Raw genomic sequence first — 6,151 nt, 5'->3', positions numbered from 1 at the left:
GCGACGACCTCCTCAGCGCGCCGCCCGACGATATTCTCATCCACATCCTTCTCAGGCTCGGCAACGCCGACGTTTCCGCTCGGACCAGCGTCCTCTCCAGCCGCTGGCGCCGCCTCTGGACCTTCCTCCCGGGGCTCCACTTCCCCCCCGACACAGACCCAGACACCATACGGGCTGTCCTCGCCGCCCATCAGGCGCCCGCCCTCCACTGCCTCCGCGTCTTCGCCAGGGACGCCCATGCCGATTTCGTGGCGGCGTGGATCCCCATCGCCGCCCGCCGCCTCTCCGGCGATCTGACCTTCATCAACATTGCGTCGCCGGACATCGTGAGGGATGAGGCCGGGGACAGAGGCGCCTTCGACCTGCCGTGCTTCGAGAATGCCACCTCGGTCACCCTCCAGCTAGGGTTCCTTCGCGTCGCAGTGCCGGCCTCTGGCATAGCCGCCCGGCTCACCGATCTCCACCTGGATAACTTCCGGCTACAAGCTCCGTGTGTGCTCGGCGACGTTTTCTCATCGCCTTTGTGCCCGTCATTACAAAGCCTCGCCATCCACGACGCCTCGGGTGTTGAAAAATTCACCATCAGCTCTGGGTCCCTCCTGGAACTGGAGCTGATGAATCTAGACGGTTTGCAGCAGCTCACCGTCGTGGCACCGGTGCTCGAAGAATTAAGAGTGGCCTTCTGCTTTCTGAATTTTCGGAATCCGAAACAACCGGTTGCCAACATCTCAGATTCTCAGCCCCTCAGCTGGTGTCGCTCGAATGGAGGGATGCCTATGATCCATGCTCCGTCCAGCTTGGCGAGATGCCACACCTACAACGGCTCGGCACTGGCATTTTTCTTGTATATGGACCAGATGACTTTAAACCCAACCGTGATTGCCTCAGTTTTTTGGGCCAGTTCAAGGTTGTGCACAGTCTAACCATCCCGCTGCTCTATAATTCGGTGAGTTCAGTTTTTATGCTTTAACTAGTAAGCGTGCCCGTGCAAGTGCACGTATGATTTAGTTGAATGGTCCATCATATACACATTACATAACTAATTTTACCTTCTTGTAAAAATGTAAAAATGTAGTGCATATAAAAAAATTAGAAGTCAAACCGTGTAAAGTTTGACTGAGTTTATGGAGAAAAATATCAATACCTTAATACCAAATCAATAGCATTAGTTTCATCGTGATGTATATTTTCATAAGGTATAAATTTGGTATTGTAGATATAGATCGTTTTCTCAATAAAATTATTCAAACTTGACAACGTTTGACTTTTGGAAAATTTAATACGCACTACATTTTGGTAAGGAGGGCAAGGAGTGGATACATATAAAGTTCTCATAAATTACAGACATAGAGATCGTAATCAGCATGCCCATTTTTACAAGATGTATATATATAGCAGAATTACAGTGCCCATATATATAGTCTATTTTTGAGTGAATTACAGTAAAAAAAAGAATCCACAAATGCAACACATGCTCTCATTCCAAGCACTATCATGGAGAGCATATTAGGTGCTCAATTTATGGAAAGAAAACTCCAGCATTAAATAATCTCTCGTATCAATGCTTATGTTTGAACATCATTTAGGATAAACAAGCTTTTCTTACCTCGACAATAACTGTAGAACCTTCCTCCAACAAAATATCATTAAGAACATATTTCAATGAGGGTTCTACCTTTGCCTGTCTCTAATTCAAATCATGCGACAAATGTATTTAAGATCAGATTACAGTATTTTTAGAAAGCTTCAGAAAGTTGACAACTAACCTTTTAAGCATCCAACCAACCTAAACACTATATGAATTTGCTGATTCATACACACCAAAATTTTATGGTTATAGTAAACCTGGTTTTATATCTTGACATAACCTAGGTTCTACCCTGACATGGTATCAGAAACAACGCCATAAAAAATTAATTACTATCACCCATCACAACAAATTGTGTACAATAAAACTGCTTGAAACAAAGATGACGAAGCCACAAACCTAGTGAGGTTCCGTCGACACTCTGAGAAGACCGGCTTCTCGTCATCGTCGAGATCCTTAGTCATCATCTGTGCAGTGCATGGGGGCGTGCAAGGTTTCCAATTCAATCCAATCTTACACCACGCATCCCTCATCACATTACGGGAATAAAAACAAGGTGATGAGCACTCCAAAGGCGCACCCGGAAGCCGGGCGCAGGGTCTTCTTCTCCTCCCTCCGAAAGTCCGAAGCGGTCTCTCCTTCCCCATCTCCCCTGCCCCATCCACACAACGAAAATACATAGCAGGAAAGGTTTAGTAGACTGGCCTTTCAGAGGCTAAAATTTAGAAATAACATAGCGCAGATGCATGAAAGGAAGCGGAACACAAGCAGCATTACCTTTGTTGTTGCAAATTGTAAGACGGGAACAGAGCAGCACTTCCAGTTTTGGTAGCAGCGGAATGGTGGACTAAGCATCAAAGAAACCTATCTCCACTAATATAAAAAGGGAGAGAGGGTGGTGATCCAAACAATCTTAGCCGTATAGCATGAATCCTACGGTAGAAAACATTTTGGAACGACCGAGCGGACCATTGTCCGCTGCCCCGCATCAGCGCTAATCACAAATGAAAGAACGAGGAGGCATCTTTTTTTTTTAACCGTCTCTATCATGTGCCGCCCACGGAATCCCTTCTACATCGCGGCCCTACACGCGAGCAAGCTGCGGTTCCCTATCCGCCGCCGTGCGAGCCCGCCTCCGATTAGCGCCGCCGCCACTAGAGCCTGCCCGCCTTCAATGGGAGGGAGCGCCCTCAACGCCGGAGAAGAGAGGACACACCCTCAACGATTGGGAATCGCCGGAGAATAGAGGTCGTCCTCAACGCCGCAGAATCACCGGGGAATCGAGGCCGCCCTCAACGCCGGGGAATCTCCGCGGAATCGTGTCCGCCCTCCATGCTGGGGAAGCACCACGGAATCGAGGCCGCCCTCCACACCGTGGAAGCGTTGGGGAAGCGAGGCCATCCTCCATGCCAGGAGGCCAACGCTACTCCACAACTTCCCTGCTGGTTGCTGCACTTTCTTCAGGTTCGGAGCCTTAAATTTGAGCACAAACCCTTTGTCAAGCAATGGAACAATGTATAATTGTAGGGAAAATTTTAGGTTTGCCCTGTACTTTGATCTCTCAAACGTGAACATCTGTAGTCAAGGATTCAGACCACAATTCATTTTTATCTAAAGGATGTCATCTGTAGGTTGCTACGACATTTGCCAAATGTCAATGAGTATTTGTTGGAACTAATTTGGCAGCAATGGCTGATCAACATAGTCGACACTGAGTTGTCGTAGAGAAGGAAAGGGAAATTTGGTTGAGCGTGGCCTTTGTAGTGAATGCATTTATACACTATATCGTCCATATCACTTCAGTTTTATTCAGTTCAAACAGAGAGAGAGATCAACATCCTTCTTTTTAACTATAGAGTGCCTCTATTCCATAATGGTAATCAAATTTTTATAATGTGTAAGAAATTACCAGATGAATGCGCATGCTTCTCCTACTACTTTTCATGTGTTAGAAGCAGCTGTAGGAAAGAATTATAATTACAATGTCATGTTCCCAGCAAGTAGTTAAATGGGTTTTACCTCTCATCTACTCAATGCTATATCTGTTTATACTTGTGCAGTAGTATACCTGTTTTGATCAGGGGAACATAACCTATAGAGGGGAATGCAAATACCTTGTGTAATAATCTTCTGGAACGAAACATACCAGTGGTCAAGGGTGGTATGCCCAATTGCCACTGCTGACGATGACACCAAGTCTAGAGCCAGCTCTGACAAAGCTGACCAGTGACGACGCCCCCGAATATCGTGGTGGCTGTCAAGGCAGATCAGTGTGAGCAACGGCGATGTTGACTGTTTGTTGCCGTTGCCTAGGATGCGGCTACCAAATTGCAAATATGCTTCTGAGGTACCATCTTAAAAAATGTGATTGGCTCTGCTTTGTAGCCGTTAGTGTTCGCGTGACATTTTCCAATATGTTGATCTATCTTTTAAAGAATGCTCTCAACAAGATGCTGTGTACTTTCCATTTTGTTTCAGAGCTTAGTCTTTGGAGTCCCTCAAGGCAAGTATCTCTATACTGACAGTAGCCTCTTCTCACTTTTGTGTATGATACTTGATTTTCTCATAGTAAAAGTTGTTTACTAAATTTTGTTGGTACTTAAATGGTTCCTGATTTTTTTCTAGGATACATCCTAGGAAGGTATATCAAATTTATAGATATAGAAGAGCGAGAGAAGGCTGATGCAATACCATTGAATGGATTACAGCGCTGGCAAGGAAGACAAATGAAAACAGAGCAGGTAACATGGGAGCAAATTTTTCGCCTCGGAATAGTCCAGCTCTGAGCCACTGTGCCGGTGTGTGACTTGATATTGGAGAAAGTCATTTTCACCGATGGAGGGTATCAGTTGAATATTACATCTTTGCGGTGTCGCTAGGTGCACTATAAGGTGAGGATGATTTCCATACATAGGTTTCTTTGATGCTTAGTCCACCATTCCGCTGCTACCAAAACTGGAAGTGCTGCTCTGTTCCCGTCTTACAATTTGCAACAACAAAGGTAATGCTGCTTGTGTTCCGCTTCCTTTCATGCATCTGCGCTATGTTATTTCTAAATTTTAGCCTCTGAAAGGCCAGTCTACTAAACCTTTCCTGCTATGTATTTTCGTTGTGTGGATGGGGCAGGGGAGATGGGGAAGGAGAGACCGCTTCGGACTTTCGGAGGGAGGAGAAGAAGACCCTGCGCCCGGCTTCCGGGTGCGCCTTTGGAGTGCTCATCACCTTGTTTTTATTCCCGTAATGTGATGAGGGATGCGTGGTGTAAGATTGGATTGAATTGGAAACCTTGCACGCCCCCATGCACTGCACAGATGATGACTAAGGATCTCGACGATGACGAGAAGCCGGTCTTCTCAGAGTGTCGACGGAACCTCACTAGGTTTGTGGCTTCGTCATCTTTGTTTCAAGCAGTTTTATTGTACACAATTTGTTGTGATGGGTGATAGTAATTAATTTTTTATGGCGTTGTTTCTGATACCATGTCAGGGTAGAACCTAGGTTATGTCAAGATATAAAACCAGGTTTACTATAACCATAAAATTTTGGTGTGTATGAATCAGCAAATTCATATAGTGTTTAGGTTGGTTGGATGCTTAAAAGGTTAGTTGTCAACTTTCTGAAGCTTTCTAAAAATACTGTAATCTGATCTTAAATACATTTGTCGCATGATTTGAATTAGAGACAGGCAAAGGTAGAACCCTCATTGAAATATGTTCTTAATGATATTTTGTTGGAGGAAGGTTCTACAGTTATTGTCGAGGTAAGAAAAGCTTGTTTATCCTAAATGATGTTCAAACATAAGCATTGATACGAGAGATTATTTAATGCTGGAGTTTTCTTTCCATAAATTGAGCACCTAATATGCTCTCCATGATAGTGCTTGGAATGAGAGCATGTGTTGCATTTGTGGATTCTTTTTTTTACTGTAATTCACTCAAAAATAGACTATATATATACATCTTGTAAAAATGGGCATGCTGATTACGATCTCTATGTCTGTAATTTGTGAGAACTTTATATGTATCCACTCCTTGCCCTCCTTACCAAAATGTAGTGCGTATTAAATTTTCCAAAAGTCAAACGTTGTCAAGTTTGAATAATTTTATTGAGAAAACGATCTATATCTACAATACCAAATTTATACCTTATGAAAATATACATCACGATGAAACTAATGCTATTGATTTGGTATTAAGGTATTGATATTTTTCTCCATAAACTCAGTCAAACTTTACACGGTTTGACTTCTAATTTTTTTATAAGCACTACATTTTTACATTTTTACAAGAAGGTAAAATTAGTTATGTAATGTGTATATGATGGACCATTCAACTAAATCATACGTGCACTTGCACGGGCACGCTTACTAGTGTATGGAAATCATCCTCACCTTATAGTGCACCTAGCGACACCGCAAAGATGTAATATTCAACTGATACCCTCCATCGGTGAAAATGACTTTCTCCAATATCAAGTCACACACCGGCACAGTGGCTCAGAGCTGGACTATTCCGAGGCGAAAAATTTGCTCCCATGTTACCTGCTCTGTTTTCATTTGTCTTC

At 43.8% G+C, this 6,151-nt stretch overlaps 1 long non-coding RNA gene across 2 annotated transcripts; it reads left to right on the top strand.

Moving 5' to 3' along the window:
- The first annotated feature begins 242 nt into the window (after positions 1–242).
- Positions 243–5,525, top strand: LOC124669682. Of its 2 annotated transcripts, XR_006992294.1 has the most exons (4): positions 243–946; positions 3,649–4,133; positions 4,214–4,589; positions 4,715–5,525. It is a non-coding gene; the product is annotated as an uncharacterized LOC124669682 (long non-coding RNA). The 2 variants fall into 2 exon arrangements; XR_006992293.1 differs by having other exon boundaries at positions 4,214–5,525.
- Positions 5,526–6,151: the final 626 nt, after the last annotated feature.

The sequence above is a fragment of the Lolium rigidum genome, chromosome 7, assembly GCF_022539505.1.
Source record: "Lolium rigidum isolate FL_2022 chromosome 7, APGP_CSIRO_Lrig_0.1, whole genome shotgun sequence".
Classification (NCBI taxonomy): Eukaryota; Viridiplantae; Streptophyta; class Magnoliopsida; order Poales; family Poaceae; genus Lolium; species Lolium rigidum.
The sequence above is the reverse complement of the archived record's forward strand: the minus strand, read 5'-3'. Positions and strand labels throughout refer to the sequence as shown.